General features: G+C 53.7%; 1 long non-coding RNA gene across 1 annotated transcript; it reads left to right on the top strand.

The window, feature by feature from the left end:
* Positions 1-4,528: 4,528 nt before the first annotated feature.
* Positions 4,529-6,557, top strand: LOC131411278 (uncharacterized). Its single transcript, XR_009221533.1, has 3 exons — positions 4,529-4,547; positions 5,067-5,233; positions 5,462-6,557. It is a non-coding gene; the product is annotated as an uncharacterized LOC131411278 (long non-coding RNA).
* The last annotated feature ends 12,864 nt before the right edge of the window (positions 6,558-19,421 follow it).

Here is a 19,421-nt window from a genome sequence, read left to right as displayed (position 1 = left end):
GACTGCTGCGCCCTGGCGCCCAGACCACAGATCACATCTGACTCCTGGGCCCTAGCTGTTCAAGCTCCTGAATTCTCCTGGCCTCGCTGACAATGGCAACATGCCAATTTGCTTTTGCAAGAAGTCGCCAGAGGCATGGAAAAACGTCCAGCTGGGACTGGGACCAGCTAAAGGCCCATTTCCAGGCAGCTGAAGAGGTCTTGGCCTTGAGGAAGGAGGAAGGCCTGGGGCTGGGTGGGGGAGGCAGGAGAAGAAGAAGCAGGAAGATCCACAGACCTGGGCGGGGAGGGCTCCAGTTACTCTAAGTAGAGCAGGGACCTCAGCCCTGCAGGGGGGAGACGGTGATCCCCCCAGCCCTGCACAAGGAACGGGAGCTGGGGCAGGGCTGTGGGCGTGCCTTGCACTTCCGGGGCAAAGGGGTGAGAAGTGGGTTAATCCAATTCTGCCTCTGCGATCGTCCCATGGCGTCAACCCAACTCCTCGAAGGTTTTAGTCCAACTTCAGAAATGCAAATACCCTGGACCTACCCCCTGCCCAGACACACTTCTTGTGGCAGGGCCGTCACACAAGGTCCTCACTGCGCTGCGGGAGCCGAGGTCACGCCCATCAGGGGGCGCTGGCAGTGAAGGGTGTGTCATTGTACAGTGGAACTGCCGGAGGCGTCAGGGAATGTCCCCACGTCCCCACACGGAACAGCCGCTGAGGGATCGTTATTCGAGTGTGTGTTAGAATCCATTTTGTGTTTTGAAAATGGCCATGCTTTTTCTTGGCACGTCCATGGAAATGGCCACGGGGTGGCATCTGGGAAGAGGCGCTGCAGGAGGGGGGCCTGTGGGAGGGACGCTGGCTCTTCATTGAACTCCCTTTCATACTGTTTGGCTTATTTGCCGTGTGCATGAATTCCATAGAAAAATCTGCTGCGCTGAAAACAATATGCACGGCCGTTGCCCCAGCAGCGGGCACCCTGGCTGGGCTGCTCACACCCATGGAGAGCGGACCTTCATTCCCTTAGTGCCCTGCCCGGGGCTCGGCACAGGGCTGGCATACAGCGTGCATTCTGTTTTGAACCAGGTGGAGCCGACCGTGAGAGTCACTGGGAAGCAGAATGTGAGAGAATGTGGCAGTCCGGACTGTGGTGGGCCCAGGACCATGGGGCTGGGGCTGATGGCAAGGTGGCAAAGAGTCCTGCACAACTTCCCCCTGCTCTTGGCTGAAAGCAAGCCCTACCCCTGGCCTGACATCCGCTGCACTGCCTACGCTCGCGCCTGGTGACAGTGCTCTGGACACGCTGGCCTTCTCTCAGTCTGTCTCTGAGGTCCTTTGTACATGCTGGGCTCGTGGCTGGGAATGCTCCCATGGGACTCCCAGCCTGGCTGGACCCTCTCATTCCCCGGGCCTCCACAAATGCCTTCCTAAGAGAAGCTTCTCTTGACATTGCAGTCTTACTATGCCTCCCACTCCCCTTTCTGTCTCATCCCCTGGCTGATGTTCTTCATCCGCGTTACAGGGAAACTCGCTTCCTGACGAGTGTTTGTGTAGGTGCCAAGGAGCAGGGACTGTTTGGTCTTGTTCCCTGCCCTCTCTCCAGCACCTGGAACAGAGCCTACACTTGGTAGCTACACCACCCCCTGTCTTCTTTTTTTTTTTTTTTAAGATTTTATTTATTTATTTTTTTCCCCCAAAGCCCCAGTAGATAGTTGTATGTCATAGCTGCACATCCTTCTAGTTGCTGTATGTGGGACGCGGCCCCAGCATGGCCGGACAAGCGGTGTGTCGATGTGCGCCCGGGATCCGAACCCGGGCCGCCAGCAGCGGAGCGGCGCACTTAACCGCCAAGCCCCGGGGCTGGCCCCACCCCCTGTCTTCTTGATGCCATCCCTTCCTGGCTCCTTTGCCCTGATTCTCTGGCCCCAGAGCCCACAGGAGTTGGGTAGGTCCTCTCAAGGCTCTGGTCCCCTCTTACTCTCCCACAGGGACACCTGCCCTGTGGAGGCCTCCCCTCCCAGCGCTCCCTCCACCCTCAGACTCTGGCCCACCTAGGTGTCCCTGGGAACGGTGCCTGTGTGTGCGGGCAGTACAGTGGGCTTTCGGGTCCAGCCATGTGGCCCTGGACAGGCCATTCTCCATCCCTGGACCTCAGTGTCCTCATCAGTAAAGTGAGGATAAAAACAGTCCAGAGGATGATGCATTGAGCAGAGGGAGATGAAAAGCCAGAGGAGCGGGGGAGTTTGCACAAGTCCCAGGGGACGGGGACAGGACATCGCGGGGAGCTGACCCTACGGAGTGCAACGTGAGGATGGAGGAGAGAAGCGAGGAGCCCTGCCTGCAAACTCAGTGACTTCCCAAATCCCTTGGCTGTAGCCCAACTAAGACCCCATCGTCCAGCGCAAGCCTGGGAGGAAAGGCTCACGACACAGCACTTAGCTTGCCACCGGCCGCCAACTCCGGTGTTTCCTTTCCTTTCCTTTTTGATTTTATCCTTTTCTTTGATTTTTGTTCTTAACAATGCTGATTGCACTTTACTAAATGGATTCTGTGACCCACTGGTGGGTTCCAACTTGCAGAGATCTGGCAAATGAACATGATGGAAAGTCTGTTGTCGTCTAGGCCTGGCCGTGCCCCTTCCCCAGACCCTTTTCCTGAGCACGTTGGGGGTAGGTGACGATGTCACATGTCTTCCTCCATCCTGCTCGTTGGGCTGCCCCCCTACCCCAAATGCCACTCCAGGCTGAGCTCTGCCTCTGTTAGGTTTTTTGCTTTTGTCTTCAGAATATTCCAGCATAATCCCCCTTAACCCAAATAACACACTGGGTGGTGACTCACTCAGGATGCCCTGGAATGGATGAACCAGCTAGGAGAATATCCAGCTGTGGGTAAAGAGCCCCTCCCCAGCCCTGAGGCCCCTACGCCCAACCACTCCACCTTGCTGGGCCCAGCTCTGGGCGCCCTGGGCTGCCCCTGGGCAGTCACAGAGGCGGCACCTGGCCCTGCAGCGCTGCTCTGTCCTTCCAATGGGCAGGGGCCTGCGCCCTCCGATGGGTAAGTATTTTGAGTATCATTCCTGCGCCCACGCCTGTGCTGAGCAGGGCTGGGCTCCGGACCGTGTGCCTTCAAACCTGGTCTTTCTGCCCCCCGCCCTGCCTCTCTCTCCACCACGGTTTTGCATCTTGTTTTTTTCAAAGAGCGACTGAAGAGGAAACAAAACATGTCCTTGACCACGTCTGACCAGCAACATCTCAGCTTCTGCTGCCCGTCTTCTGAAGGCTGTCTACACCTCCACAGCCACTGCCCTGGGCCGGTCTGAGCTGCCGCCATCTCTGCCCTGGCCCCTGACCTCTGTCAGTCTCCTGTGTGGTCCTTCTCCATGTGCCATCCACTTCTCGGCCCTCACCCTCCTTGGCTATGTCCTGGGGCTGACCTCCAGGCCTGCAGCTTTGGGCCCCCCCCGGGGTATCTGGTTTGCTTCATCAATAGGGGGCCCGGGCAGGCAGGCGAGGCGGGGCGTGTGGGAGCAGAGAGCGCTCGGGGCTTCCCCTCCGGCAAGGTCCTGGCAGTGCTGCCGGCCCTTGGCCCTGCCGCGTCCTCCAGCCCCTCCCGGCCTCCCTGGGAGGAACCAGGCAGGTGAGCGCTGCCCTCACTGCCACACCTCCATCAAGGCCTGTCCTTACTCCGTCATAGTTCAGCCATGGAGAGCGTGGTCTGTCCCCCTGGGACACTGGCTGACTGATACTCCCCCAGCAGCCCATTTTGCATACAACAGCACAACAGTTTTTAAAAACCTAGATCTGGTCCAGTCTGTCCCTTGCCTGAACACTCAGTGACTCCCATTGCTCTGGGAGTACAAACAACAATCTTTGTCACCCTCTACAATAGTGTTTGTTCAATTGCTGGGTGCAGTCCCTTAGTGGGTCAGGAGGTTAATTGAATGGGTTGCATTTCTTTCCTTTCTTTTTCCTCCCTCCCTCTTTTCATGACACTAGAGCAGAGCAGAAGTGAGGGAATAGAAACACCCGTGCTCACTGCAGGGGCCTGGTTAGGCGGATTGCGTGAGATTCTTGTTTGAGTAACAAGCAAGCTGGTTCAGCCAGAGGCGATGTCTTCCTGTGGGTTGTAGTGTCGAATGCTGGGAATCCCTGGCCCTCTCTCACCCCCTCTCCACAGCTCCCACCTCATCCCCCATGTCCACCTGGCCTTTGGCCTCAGCTTCCTGTCAGTGCTCAAACCTGCAGGCTCTTTCCTGCCTCAGGGCCTTTGCATCTGCTGTTCCCTTGGCCTGGATTGCCCTTCCCTCTGCTCTTCCCAAGACTTCTTCTCACTCCAAAGTCACCTTCTCAGAGAGGCCCTCCTTGTTTGGCCCACCCAAAGCAGCTTCCCTCTGTCTTCTTGTTCTCTGTCACAGGACGTTGTTTTTTCAGGATCTCCATGAGGACACAAATGGCTGTTGGATGAGTATTATTAACCATCCCCAGTACTTATCCTCATGAGGAGTTACCACGTTCATTCGCTGTCTCCTCGCTTATTCCTGCTGGAGGGAAAGCTCCCAGAAGGTAGGTCCTGGGAGCCTCCATTGTTAGCTGCTGTATCCCCAGACCAGCACCTGGCATGCAGGAAGTGCTCCACAGACGCCCGCCGAGTGTGTGAGGGATGAGCCGTGACGGTGTCTGGGCATAGGCAGGTTGCAGGGAGGCGTATTCCCTCGCCTTGCACCCTTGGTGACCCTGGGTGGGGGCCGGGACTCAGAGGAGTGGGTGCAGGTGGGGACGGCTGAGGGCCCTTGCCTGCCCTGGGCCCTGCGTGTGCCCTCCCTGCCCCTGCCAGTTCTGACCGCTTGCAGAGTCCCACAGCGCCCTGAGCTGACAGCTGCAGCTCGCTACATCTCCCTGCTCCAGGCGGCAGGTAGTCGGAGTAGAAGGCTCTGGGACGTGCACCAGGAGAGCCTCCGTCCGCCTCTGCCACTCTCAGGCTGTGTCACTGGATATGCCCTGCTTTGCAGCTCAGCCCCTCAGCTGAGAGATCAAGAGAGTCATTCCTCTTGTGAGGACTGCAGGAGGCAATGTGTTTTGCAGTTGACCTGCTGAAAGACTGATGTGAAGTTTGACATTAATAATAAATCACCCCAAATGGTGGGCAGAGTTCGGCCGGTTGGAGAAGGAGTTCCTTATCTCACCATGGCTTGTCTATTACGTGGGATGGTGTCCGTGCCTGAAATGCCACCGTGGGACCCCATCACCTGGTAACGTCTCTCTAATCCTCTCCTGCACAGCAAATGCCTCTGGGAAAGGCTGTGCAATGGGGCTCAGCCCTCTGGTGGGCGGTGTTTCTCTTCCTGCAGGTGGGGATCTCCTAAAGGGGATCAAGCGCTGAGGGGCAAGAGGGGAGGGGCAGGGGCGGCCCGGCCCAGACCTTGACGGGGCCGGGGTCCTGATCTCAGCACACACCCATCAGAATAAATTCCCACCAGGCTGAAGAGGCTAATGATGACACCGCACTGTGACAGTACTAGAAGGTGATGTGTGACTGTGCAGCAGGGTGACAATGTAACTAACCCTGAAAGAGAGGGATTTTCCAAACGTGCCACCAAAGGCTGAATCCACACCTGCATTCACGGAACTATAGACGGACCCTGCTACTCCACAAACGCGGTCGGCCACACATCGGATGCAGAGTCCCGGGCTCCTTCCTGTGCGGGAGTTCACGTCCGTCAGTGAGGAGAAGGCCCGCATCGCCGTACAAGCGGAGGGCAGAGGGCACAGCCGGGCGTCCCACAAGGGAAACGCAAGCTGCAGCGAAGTGTGGACAAACGTGAGAAAACCTTCAACCTCACCAATAATCCAAGAGATACAAAGGAATACGTAGCACCTTTTTTTTTTTTTAACCTGTCACACTGGCAAAAACTGGCAAAAACAATTTGTCACTTTTTATAAAGTGCTAATAACCGGTGCTGGCAAGGAGATAGGAAATGGAGGTGCGCTTCATCGAGGGCAGGGTTCTGGATTAACATAATTTCTGGAGGTTGAGTTGGTCACAAATACCAAATGTAAAAATATCCTTTGAATCAGAAATCTCACTTTTCAAATTCATCTTTAAGAAATAGGATACGTATACAGAGATGTATGCACTAGGGTGATTTATTGCAGCTTTGTATGATAGTGAAAAGTTGGAAACCGCTTAACTGTCCTTCAAGCGTGGGTTTGCTGAATGAATCATGCTGCAGCCACCTCTGTGAAGTGCTAGACGACTTCTGAAAATGACGGCTACGAATCTATCGTTATTGGCACAAAAAGAAGTACACGATATATTGTTCTGTTTAAAAAAGTCTCCCAAAGCAACCCAAGTAGCCATGGATGGGTGAACGGACAGACAAAATGTGGTCTATACAGACGGTGGAATAGGATTCAGCCTTTAAAAGGAAGGAAATTCTGACACCTGCCACAATGCGGATGAACCTTGAGGACATTGTGCTCAGTGAAATAAACCAGTCACAAAAAGACAAATACTGTGATTCCTCTTACATGAGGTCCCTAGGGGAGTCAGATTCACAGAGATGGAAAGTAGAATGTGGGTGCCAGGGGCTAGGGGAGGGGGATGGGGAGTTAGGGTTTCATGGGGACAGAGTTTCAGTTTTGCAAGATGAAGAGTTCTGGAGATGGAGGGTGGTGATGGTTGCACAACAATGTGAATGTACTCAATGCCACTAAACTGGACACTTAAAAATGGTTAAGATGGTAAATTTTATTTTATGTGTTTTTAGCCACTTTTTTTGTATGAGGAAGACTGGCCCTGGGCTAACATCTGTGCCCATCTTCCTCTACTTTATAGGGGACAGCGCCACAGAGCATGGCCTGACAAGCGGTGTGTCGGTGTGTGTCTGGGATCCGAACCTGCGAACCCTGGGCCGCTGCATCTGAGCACGTGCACTTAACTGCTATGACACTGGGCTGGCCCCTAGCTGCAATTTTTTTTTTTTAAAAGGCTCCAACACAGTATGTATAATGTGTTTCCATTTTTGTAGTATAGCAAGAAAATGTTAACAATGATGTGATTATGAATGAGTTTTTTCTTTTTTGTATTTGCCTGTATTTTCTGATATTTTGAGCATTTACTTTTATACTAATAAAAAAACTATTTCAAAAATAACATACTAAGTTGCACAATAAAAAGAGACCTACAACAAAGTCATATTTTTTGTGGTTATAAAAGTAATGTATGTTCATTGTAGAAAATCTGGAAAAGTGAAAAATATAATGCTAAAAAAGATCACTTGTAGGGCCAGCCTGGTGGTGTAGTGGTTAAGTTTGTGAGCTCTGCTTCAGCGGCCCAAGGTTCCTGGGTTTGGATCCTGGGCTTGGACCTACACCACTCATCAAGCCATGCTGTGTCGGCGACCCACATACAAAGTAGAGGAATACTGGCACCAGATGTTAGCTTAGGGCCAATCTTCCTCACCAAAAAAAAAAAAATCACTTATAATCTCATCACTTAATGTAGATATTTTAAAAATTCATCAATGTAAATACTTGTATATCTATTTCTAGTTTTTTCTATGAATATACCTTTTTCTTTCCATAATCATGTATAGAATAATCCTATATAGAGTTTTTCATCCTGCTATTTTCACTTTAACTTTCATCAAATAGTCTTTTTAAAACCTGATGTAAATAGATAAATGATATTCCACTGCACGGGTGGGGCACAGTTCACTCTCAGTTTTCCTTTTGATGGACATTAATTGGTTTCTAATTTTTCTCAATTATAAGTAATGTTGGGAAGAAAAAGTTTGTGTATAAATCTGACTGTGTCTGATCATTTCTTTGTGATTAGTTTCTAAAAGCAGACTTACTGACTCAAAAGCAGTGTGCACCTTACAAGGTTGCTTTCCGGAAATGTGCCGATTTAACCTCTTTACAAGTGTTATAACTTGAAAACGTTCTTGAAACTTGGATGAAAAGGGTACCCTGTTTTAATTTGCGTTTCTTTGATCAGTGGTGAGGTTAGAAATCTCTCCATGCACGCGCTGGCCGTTTGCATGTTCTCTTCACGTCTTTTTGACGTTGGTCGGTGTTATCCTCACTGTGCTGTGAAGCGACAAGCGCTTCCTCCCTGAGTCTGGCACGTGGCTGTTGTCAGGTTGGTGTGGTGGTGCCCGTCCATGGCTCTCGGTGTCTTCACCCGAGTCCAGCACTCTTGCACAGACCCCTCCTTATGTGTGAAGCCTGCCTTGGTATGCCGATCAGCAGTCACTTCCCAGTACCCCACCTTGGTTCCTCGTGGTTTCCTTGGAGCCGAGTGACAGCCAGTGACCCCAGGACTTAGAGGACAGACACCCTGGGTGGAGGGGATGGGAACTTTAGGCTCAAGGTTGGCCTGACAAACGCGTTAAACTTGGAGGACTTTAACCAGGCAGGAGTGACTCATTAACTCACTGTCACCCATCGCCACATGCCCGTCAGCGCTGAGGAGGGCCGGGTTTAGCTGGGAGCTGGTTTCCCTCTGTCTTCATTTCTGAACATGGATTCAGTTCCTTCCAGTAGACGTTGAAGCTTCGGCTGTGGGGTTTTCCTCTTATACATTCCACCTGTCGTTTTGATTTGGTCCAGCGTGTCCATTCTGCTATTCAGTTTTTGGTTGAGTTTTCATGAATACCCATGACACTTCATGAATAATTAAGTATTCAGTTTTTGAGACTTCTTTCTCGTTCTCTGAGGATCCTTTTTTGCAGTGGTTGGTTCTTGTTTCGTGGGTGCGTTGTCTCCATGGTGATGACAACGGTGCCTACATCACAGAGAAGCTGTGTGGTTTCAGTGAGGGGCAAGAGGTTCAGCACTTGGGGCGCTGCCCGGCGCACAGGAAACGCTCGGCAGGGTGAGGCCCCAGCTCTGTGCCTGCTGCGTGACAGGCACTGACAAAGGCACTTCTTGCATTAGCCCGTGGATCATCCAAGATTTTCCAAGGGGCTGTGTCAATGGCCCAGGGTGCATTGCTTGCCCCCTGCCTCATCCCACAGTTCAGGGAGCTGCATACAGCCTGATTTCACCTTTTCCTCCCCAAGACTGGGCCTCGACTGCCTCAGAAGACTTGTGGGTTCAGTTTCCTCCACTCAGGACCCCTCAGAGGCTGTTTTGGCCAAACTCTTAGTGCAGAGGAGAAAACAGAGACCCACAGAGGGTGGTGACCTGCTCAGATCTCTGCATCCAATTAGAGATGGGATTAGCGGTCAGTGCGGCATCTACAGAACCTCTGTGTGACAGAAAGGGAGAGGATGGTCGTCAGAGCTGGCTGCTGGCCCAGCAAGTGGCTAGAGAAGGAAGGATTCCTGGGGAACACTCTGCAGCTGGGGTTAGGAAACAGCTTCACGGCCCCGCTTCCGGGTGCTTCCAGACTCCAGGTGTCTGTGTCCCCAGCTCCACTGGCAAAGAGACCCAAACCCGGCCACGCACCTTGTGCCCGACCTTGTTTTCTCATAGTGACGGTGGCTCCTTCCGCATGGTGGCCTTAAAGGGCAGGAGCACGCCCTTCCCTCCCTCTTTCCCCTTCCCATGGGCTGGAGCCCATATGTGGTTGTGAGTCCCCTTGGGCCATGTGGAAGAGGGCGGTGACCATCTAGGGAGGAACCTGGGACGCCGCCGGACCAGCTCCGAGAGTCAGCAGCTTGGACTGGTAGCCGTGACCCATGTTCACCACACTGCTGGGTGGAGTCTCTGAGCCAGCATTGACATCTCTGTCCCAACCCCCCCACTGGGCTGGCACGCTTGGCTCAGCCCACTCGGCTGCTGCCCCAGCCCTTCCCCTACAGGCTCCCACCTCCCACCTCATTAGGGGCCCTCTCTCTAGACCCTCTCTCTTCCCAGCGTCTTGAGCCTTCGCCAGGAAGCAGCAGACACTTCCCAGATTCCCAGCTGCCCTGCCCTCCCCTCACCCATTTAAGCTTGTCCAGGAGGCTCCCGCTCTTTCTGGCCAGCGGGGCCATGAAGCTGTTTCCTACCCCCAGCTGCGGAGTGTTCCCCAGGAATCCTTCCTTCTCTAGCCGCTTTCTGGCCAGCAGCCAGCTCTGACGAACATACTCTCCCTTTCTGTCACACAGAGGTTCTGTAGATGCTGCACCGACGGCTCTGGTGGTCTGATCAGACCTGTTGATCAAGGAGGACTGCCGGGCGTGAGGTCTGAGGCGGCTCCGCCTTCGCTGCCTCCAGCTCTTCCGGCCCAAGCTCTCTCTCCTCTAAATGCCTCCTTCATCTCCCTTTACCTTCTTTTTTTTTTGTGAGGAAGATCAGCCCTGAGCTAACATCCATGCTAATCCTCCTCTTTTTGCTGAGGAAGACCGGCCCTGAGCTAACATCTATTGCCAATCCTCCTCCTCTTTTTTTTTTCCCCCCAAAGCCCCAGTAGATAGTTGTATGTCGTAGTTGCACATCCTTCTAGTTGCTGTATGTGGGACACAGCCTCAGTATGGCTGGAGAAGCGGTGCATCGGTGCGCGCCCGGGATCTGAACCCGGGCCGCCAGTAGCCGAGCGCACACACTTAACCGCTAAGCCACGGGGCCGGCCCTCCCTTTACCTTCTTATTTCCACTTGGAGCTGTGTCTGCACTGTCTTTTGTGGAGATTCAGCTCCAACCTCCAGGCACTGATTCCTCAGGGCAGAGCATCTGTGAGCGGCAGGGCCACAGCTTGACTGGGAGGAGCGGTGGAGTGGCGCAGGGACACATGCAGAGTCCAGGGGTCGGGCTCGGCAGACTGGTTATAAGAGAAGAGAACAACCTCTGAAGTGAGTGAGGTCGAGTTCTAGTTCTGCCTTTGCCACTGTATTTGCTGTGTGACCTTGAGTGAGTTGCCCCACCTCGCTGGCCTCAGCTTTCTTTTCCATAAAACGAGAAGAGGCAAGGATTACATAGCTGTCCTGTGTGTCCTGGCACCGGGCCTGACATGTAGTGGGCCCTTCCCTCCTTCGTCTTCTCAGAGTGCGTGGCTGTGACATGCCTGGGGTAGGCCTGGCACACGGGAAGTCTAACCTCCTTCTCTGCCCACCTCTTCAGCAACCGGGGACTGGTCAGGCTGCTTGAGACCCATTGCTGTGAGCAGATAGAGGTCTTCCTCCCCTCACCCGTGGTGGTGGGCGTTATCAGAGAATCGGACGGCCAGGAAGGGCTGGCCACTGTGATTGGCAGTGCTGCCAGCATGACGTAACCCCTCAGTGTGACCCTCCCTGAGGGGACAGGGGCAGCGGCTAGAAGCCCTCCTCTGCCCGGTGGCCTGGGTCCTGTGTCAGGGACAGGGCAGATGTCCACTCGGTTTCGGTGGACTGCCAATTGCTCTGTGAGAGGAGGGGGCATTGTGCTACACCTTCCCTCAAGTGCCTCCTGGCTCTGATGGGCACGGTCCAATATGGTGGCCACCACCCTATGTGGAGCCTTCTTGGGCAACAGGAATACAGAACCTTCCACCATCACAGAAATTTCTACTGGACAGTGCTGCTCTAGACTTCTGTCCAGCCCCTCACACCACAGGCTGGGTGCTGCAGGGATCGCTGAGATGGCTAAGAAATGGCCCGGCCCCCAAGGGACTCCTTCATTTGTTCATCACATGTTAATCCAGGACCTCCTAGGTGCCAGTAGGATATTGTGATAACCAAGATGGACACGCTCCCTGCCTTCACAGAGCTTCCTGTCCTGCAGATAGAGAGTTGTCTGCTGTAACAGAGACTCAAAGTAATATTGGCTCAGACATGCTAGACTTTTCTCTCTCTGTCCCTTGAAAGCCCATGCTGGTGAGGCAGTCCTGCTCTGTGAGGCTGACCAGTCTGTCCTCTTCCTGCTTTGTGGCTCCCCCATCCTGCTAGCCTTGTCCTGGGCTGTCTGCCTGCATTCCAGCCAGCACAGAAGGAGGCACCACTTTCCCTTTACAGGGAAACCCAAAACAGACACCCAGCACTTCTGCACACACCCCACTGGCCAGCTGCATGGGAGCCTGGCAAATGCAAGCTTTCTCTGGGGCAACTCTGTGCTCTGCTATAAACTGGGGCTCTGGAAAGGGGATAATGGACATCGGAGGACTGGCAATGTTTGCCACAGGGAATCAAGCACGAAATAAACGAACACACACATAAATGGATAAACCTGGAGAAATACTTTGAAGGAGAGGTACATGGTGTTGGAAGAGCATATAAAGGAAGTTAGGAAGGCTTCTCTGAGGAAGTGACATTTGAGATGTGATGTAGAGAATGAATAGGAGCTAATGGGAAAGAGGGGTAAGAGTGTTCACAACAAAGGCAGCAGTGGGTGCAAAGGTCCTGTGGTCAGAGGAAGCATAGCACACTCAGAGAACTTAAAAACCCTGGTGTGCTAGAGGACACACAGAAATCTTCTATAGACAGGGTGGAGGAAGTCCCTGAGAAAGGCCATAGCAAGGAGCTACATGGGGCTGGGAGTCAGAGATATCTACTCTGTTCCAGGCACTTCGCTAAGGTTCTGTATGTATTAATTCATTTAATCTTTGAACAATCTATGAGGTAGCTACCTGTGCCAGTTCTTGTCTTCAGAGAAGCAGAGGCCAAGAAGGGATTAGAGGTGCAAGAGGCTTACGGGGAAACAAACACCCATGGAGGAGGAGGAGAAGGAAGCAGGAGCAGGCGGGGGGTGGGGGGGGGGAACCTTACAGGGGGGCAGGGCTGACACCTGGGAAAGAAAGGGGGATGGAGGGAGGACTGGGTGGGAAGAGCCTCAGTCTGCAGTGCAGCTCGGAGACGACTTGGCCACAATGCTCGGTGGAGAGCCCCTGAGCCCAGACCGCCCGTGGGGAGCCCCCTGCGTGCTGCATTCTGGACCTCCCCGTGCAGTGGCGCTGGATCTGGAGGCGGGACTGCTGGAGGCTGTCAGTCAGCAGTCCAAGGCAGCCCTGTAAGAGGGGCTGAGCGGACACCTCCATGGCTGGGGCACTCCTGCTGTTGTCCCCATTTTACAGATGGGCAAAGAAGGGGACACGACATACCCGGAGTCGCACGGCTGAGAGGCGGCAGGCCCAGGGTCGGAGCCCAGGCAGGTTGGTCCAGAGTCCTTGCTTCAACAGAGGTGGGGCCCTCCAAGACAAAGTGTCCCCTTTGGGGTGGGACAAGTGGGAGCACGTGGACACTTGGCAAGGCCCGTGTCACCCAGAGCCTGGAAGGCCTGGGTAGGTTGGCGGGTGGGACTTCTACCATGGCCATGGGGAGCCACGGTGAGCTCTCAGCCAGGAGACCGCTCTGGTTGGCCACCTTCATCCCTCTGTGGGAAGGCGAAGGAGGTGGAGCGGGGGCAGTGGCAGTGGCACGGCCCCCAGTGGACTGTCCCACAGGTAACTGGGCGGGAGTTGCTGCACATGGCTCTGGGTGAGGCAGGTGTGGGGGTGCTGTTGACTGAGCTGGGGTGCCCCAGGGGGTTATGGTGTTATTGTGTCCCCTCAAATGTATATGTTGATGTGCCAACCCCAGTACCTCAGAATGTGACTGTATTTGGAGATGGGTCCTTTAAAGAGATAATTAAGGCAACATGAGGTCATTGGGGTGGCCCCAATCCAATATGACTGGTGTCCTTATAAGAAGAGGAGATTGGGACATGGACATGCACAGAGGGAGGACCATGTGACAACACAAGGAGAAGACGGCCATCCTCAGAAGGAACCAGCCCTGCCGACACCTTGATCTCAGACTTCCAGCCTCTAGAACTGGGAGGAAATAAGCGTCTGTTGTCTAAGCTGCCCATCTGTGGTCTTGGTGGTGGCAGCCCGCTGGGGGTTGGGCCCTGCTGTGGGCTCAGCCTTGTGCCCAATGCCCCTCATCCAGGCCTCGGGAGCCCACCAGGACAGTAGTGGTGTGGGTCCAGGGGCAAGTGTGTGTGGGCCCCTCTGTAACTGTGTCATCAGACCCTGCATAAGGTCCGTGGGGTGGACACACCCCTCGCTGAGCAGCATGTCCTCATCTTTCAGGCTGACCTCTCAGGATGCTGTGAAGATAAAATAAAGTGAGCGTCTATGAGGTGATGCACATGCTGCCATTATTAACTAGGAGCTGGAGGGCTCTACCGCCCGTGGAGCGGTGATTCTGGGCGAGGGCAGGGGCAGTGGAAGGCAGGGGCATTCTGGGCAAAGACCAGGAGATGAGGGGCTTTCGGGAAGCTCTGCCAGGCTGCCTGACAGGAGCTGTGGCCGTTGGTTAGAGGGACACAGCCAGCCACCAGAGACCCACAGGGAACAAACTGAACTCCACGTTCCTCACATCCTCCAGTGTGTTAAGAGTGCCTCCCACTGGCCAAACTCACTGGGAAACCAGAAGCCCCGTCTCATGGTCTGTGCAGATGAGCTGTAGGGGCACGGAGCAGGTGGGGAAGGAGGGGCAAAGGCAGAGAGGCCTGGAGGAGCAAACACAGCACGTCCAGCACAGCCAGTGGGGGCCCTATGCTTCCTTTAGACACAGAAGAAACAAGCATATTCTTTAGAATTAAGGAGGGGACACAAAAAACAAGACAGGAATGCTGAGTGGGACTGGGGCTGGGAGGATTTTATTTATTTATGTATTTATTTTTGTGAGGAAGGTCAGCCCTGAGCTAACATCCATGCCAATCTTCCTCTTCTTGCTGAGGAAGACCGGCCCTGAGCTAACATCTATTGCCAATCTTCCTCCTTTTTTTCCTCCCCATTTTTCTCCCCAAAGCCCCAGTAGATAGTTGTATGTCATAGTTGCACATCCCTCTAGTTGCTGTATGTGGGACGTGGCCCCAGCATGGCGGACAAGCAGTGCGTCTGTGTGCGCCCGGGATCCGAACCCGGGCTGCCAGTAGTGGAGCGCGCGCACCCAACTGCTAAGCCACGGGGCCAGATTTTATTTTTGATTTCATGCCTTTCTGTAGTGCTTGGACTTTAAAACAATGTGCAGGTGTTAGTTTTAAAAGAATTATGCAAATGAATGGCCCAGATGTCAGTGGGCTTGAACATGTAGGAGACAGAGAATGCCACACCCTGGTCCCATCGACGACATGGCCACTGTTTCATGGGCTTCTTGCACGTTCCCGGCCCCGCGTGTCCTGCCACGGGAGAACCGGGAACGCTCGCCGCTCCTCCCTAAGGGACCCGGACGCTGCTCTCTGCTCAGGCGGTCCCTGCCCCCGGTGGAGCTTTTTGCAGCCCCGTTAGAGCTCTTATTTACCCCCCGCACTGCCATCACCCTGCTGCCCCTGGGGCGCTGTGCCGGAGTCCCCACTCTGCAGCCTTGCTCAGCACTGGGCCAGGGCAGGGTGGGTGTCAAGGAGTGTTGGATAAATACTGCAAGGAGTGAGGACAGCTTCTTGTCAGTCTCTTTGTGCTTTCTGACGCCTTTTTCCGTCCCTTACTTTATTAGATCGTGTGAGGCAAGTAGGACAGGGGTCTTGGCACTCATTTTATAGATGAAGAAACTGAGGTTCTGACAGGCAAACTGACTTGCCCAAGACCACTCAGCCAGGGAGGGGCTCTGCGAGGACTAAAGTCCAGGTTGCCACACAACACAATTCCACTGGGCTGTGAACCAGGCTGCCTCCCAGTTTGGAGTTCTGGCAGGTGCCAGAGAGACTACCATTCACGGCAGAAAAGAGGGAGAGGGAGGCCGAGGGGCCTTCTATCCCTGGGCTGCACCTGTGTGTACAGCCATGAAGCAGGGCAAGCTGGAGCTCTCGTTCCAGAGTTAAGTCCCACTTCCGTCCCTGGGGCCTCTGCCACTAGTCAGGGCTGGGAGGACAGGCCCCCAGGACTCAGGTCCTGTTCTAGTTTCTTCCTGACTTCCAGCCCGAGGGCCCTGGGCTGATGTCCCTCACCTGTGTGTGTCTGGGGCTAGGGGCCTGGGGCCTGGAGGTTAGCTGGAGCAGGGACAAAACTGGCCTCTCGCTGACACATAAACTCTAGGGACCTGCTCGACGGGGAAAGGAAACCTCTGATGCAAACCCCCTGTGGTGTACTTTTTACCTGGCCACCTCCATGGTCTTCCCCTTATGCCTGCCCACTCAGGTTTTGAGGTTTGAGCTCCCACCTCAAAACCATTTCCTGAGCCCACAAAGGATGGGGTCTCCTCAGCATCTCTTGCTGATCAGAAGAGACGGACTCTGGCCAGTGACCCCTGAGGCTCAACTGGGGGACAAGGGAGCTGAGAGGGGGACATTTGTTGCTTCTCACTTGGGAAAGGGGAGAAGTCAGTTACTATAGGAGGTCATAGGGCTTGATGGCCTCAGGTGGTCCCTTTGTGCCCAGACCACTGAGCCACTGAATGGGGCCCTTTAAATGCTCCCTGGTGGAGGCCAGGCTGGGCTCAGATCCCAGGGCAGGTGTGAGCTGAAGGGATGCTGGAAGTCTTGGGGTGCAGGGGGAGGATGTGGGCATGGCTGTGGGACAGGCATGAGGCCAGGTCACTGACCACAGTGCTGTGGGACAATGCCAGCCCTCTAGGAAATTCTTCTAAGACTCACTGTAATCTATCAGAAGCTCTAGAAAGAGAGAGTAGAAAGAATCTCTCTCTTCAGTCAACAGATATTTCTGGAGTGTCCTAGGTTCTGGGGATACAGCAGTGAAGAAAAAATATAAGTCTATGTTCTTAAGGAGCTTGTCAGCTGGTGGGAGAGAAAGGAAATAAACAAACAAATAAGTGAAGAATATAAAATCAGGACCATGAAATAAAGTAAATCGAGGCCAGGGAACAGAGAGCAGGGAAAGTGCTGCTTTAGATGGGGTGGTCCAGGAAGCCGGGCACAATAAGGGGGCACTTTAGCTGAGACCTGAATAAGTGACTGAGCAAACCTTGCAGATATCTAGGGGGAAAGGAGAAGAAATAACAGAAGAAAATTTCCCTGAACTGAGGTAAGACTTGAGTTTTCAGATTAAAAGAATACACCATGGGGCCGGCCCCATGGCTTAGCAGTTAAGTGCACGCGCTCCGCTACTGGCAGCCCAGGTTCGGATCCTGGGCGCTCACCGACGCACCACTTCTCTGGCCATGCTGAGGCCGCGTCCCACATACATCAACTAGAAGGATGTGCAACTATGACATACAACTATCTACTGGGGCTTTGGGGGGAAAAAGGAGGAAGATTGGCAATGGATGTTAGCTCAGGACTGGTCTTCCTCAGCAAAAAGAGGAGGATTGGCATGGATGTTGGCTCAAGGCTGATCTTCCTCACAAAAAAAAAAAAAAAAAGAATACACCAAACATAAAGCAAGAATAAGAAAAGAGACAAGAGTCTCGAGTCAGATGCATCTTGGTAAAATGTGGGAAATCTCAGGGCAGGGGAAAGGTCGGCACCCCAAAAGGCACCAGGCCCAAATGGATTTCCAGGCAAGGTCATAAAATTTTTAAACAGCATAGCTTATATCTTTTCAGGCCCTTTTCTATGCGCAATGATGTAGAAGTAGGGAAGGAATTAATTTGGAGGGAAAGTATGTTATAGGTTTTCACCCCCGTGAAGGAAATATTTTTCTTTGCCATCTCTGCTTTGAAGAGCACCTGGCTTCTTTCTCTTCTTCTAGGCAAGGAATTCTAGTAACAGATTCCCCCCACTGTATTGAGAGTTTTCTCTCTAGATATGGCCCGGGGTAAATGCTGTATCTAGCTGCTCAGGCCGACCGGCAGTGTCCCCAGTCACTCATTCATTCAGTCACTCAGCACATTTATTGAGCCCCTACTGTATTCTGGGCACCGTGCCACGAAGGACAGGCCTGCAGGTGGGAGGTAAGGTGGGTATGGGGCTTTGTCTCCAAGAAAGCTCAGTGTAAGGTGATTTCTGAAGGATGAACCGAGTTCACCAGGCTGCGGTGGGTGTTGCAGGGAGGGCAGGATGAGCCAGCTAGGAGGCCCCTGTATACAAAAGCAGTGCCTGGAAGCCAGCTTCGGGTGTTCCAGGTCTCTTCTGGGAAAATTGTTCTCCTAATTTCTCCAGTGACCAAGTCCTTTACCTGTTTGTGGTAGGTTCCTTAGCCCTATTTAATTTCTCTCAAGCTGCCCCTGTTTGCGGAAAATCTTTCAGAAATCCGTTAATTCAACAATTGAGCACTTACTGTGTACCTGGTACTAGATATGAAGGAAACGAATGGACAGGAGTCACTGCTGTGGTGGACTTTACCTTCCATTGGGGAAGACAGAGCAAATACAATACAATGTAAAATATATGACATGAGCAGGGAATAAGCCCCAAGAAGAAAAGTTAAACAAGATAGGAAAATAGGAAATATTAGGGGGAGTGTTAACATTTTAAATTGGGTAGCTAAGGCCGGGCTCCCTGAGAAGGCAACATTTGAACAAAACCTTCAGGAGGCGAGGGAGCCACACAATTTGTGGGGGAAGAGCTTACACAGGCAGTGGGACAGTGAGTGCAAAGTCCCTGAGGTGGGATTACGCCTGGTACGTTGAACTGCAAGGAGGTCAGTGTGGTTAGAGTGATGTGAGGAGGGGGGAGAGGAGTAGAGGGTGAGGTCAGGGACGTAATGGGGGCCAGATCCTGTAGGGCATTGCAGGCTGTGGTGAGGTGGAAGCCACTAGAATGTTCTAAGTCAAGAAAGACTCAGAAGAATGATCTGAGTCAACCTAGATCTGACTAGGTTGTAACAGAAACATCCTGACCGTTCCTCGGTTTCTGACCAGCTGTGTGCTGAAGCTGCTGCGGATGGATCTTTGTTCTCAAGCTTCTTCTGATCTGTTGGAGTGGTTTTCACCCAGGGGACGGGGGACACTGGGCTGGGAGTGTGTGAGGAGCGAAGGACCGACGGCAGGCAGGGTAGATGGGGAAGTGCTGTGGACGTGCCCAGCTCCCACCTGCACAGAGACAAGACAGTGAGTCACGGAACCCTCCAGACCTCTCTCGTCTACAAAAACGGGTGAATTCCACTTGTTTTGCAGATGCTGGGCAGGGCTGCCACCAGGGTTCAGAGAGTGTGCAGAAAGCCTCACTGCCACCCTCACCCTCAACGTGTCTCCTCTAAACCCTCTGGCCAAGCCTCGGTCTGGCTCCTGGTGGCAGCTGGAGCTGCATCCCTGGCTCCAACTGGGCGCATCGGGAGGGCCCCTGGATCCAGTGGCAAGCGCTGGCGTCCACTTAGGATCCCAGACCACAGCATTCCCGAGAGCCTGGAGAGGGCCTGGCTGAGTTCTGGCTCTATCAGTGTCCTTGGAGAGGAGCACGGGAAACGCTCCCCACCTCCCTGGCCAGGAGGGCAAAGGATGGAAGCACCATGGCAGAAGCTTCTGCCCACGTGGCCCAGTTGTCCAGAAGATGCCTTCCCTGGGGCAGACCGACAGGCTCTGTCTCAGCCCCTCCTCTCTCCACCCCTCTCTGTGGGAGCCGGGGAGGATGTGCGGCCTCTGGGAGTCCGCTTCTTCATCTGTAACATGCTTGGCTGAGGATCCACCAGGAGTGTGGGTTAAAGGGCGTAGCGGGTGAA

The sequence above is a fragment of the Diceros bicornis genome, chromosome 2, assembly GCF_020826845.1.
Source record: "Diceros bicornis minor isolate mBicDic1 chromosome 2, mDicBic1.mat.cur, whole genome shotgun sequence".
NCBI lineage: Eukaryota > Metazoa > Chordata > Mammalia > Perissodactyla > Rhinocerotidae > Diceros > Diceros bicornis.
This window is presented reverse-complemented; position numbering and strand designations above follow the sequence as displayed.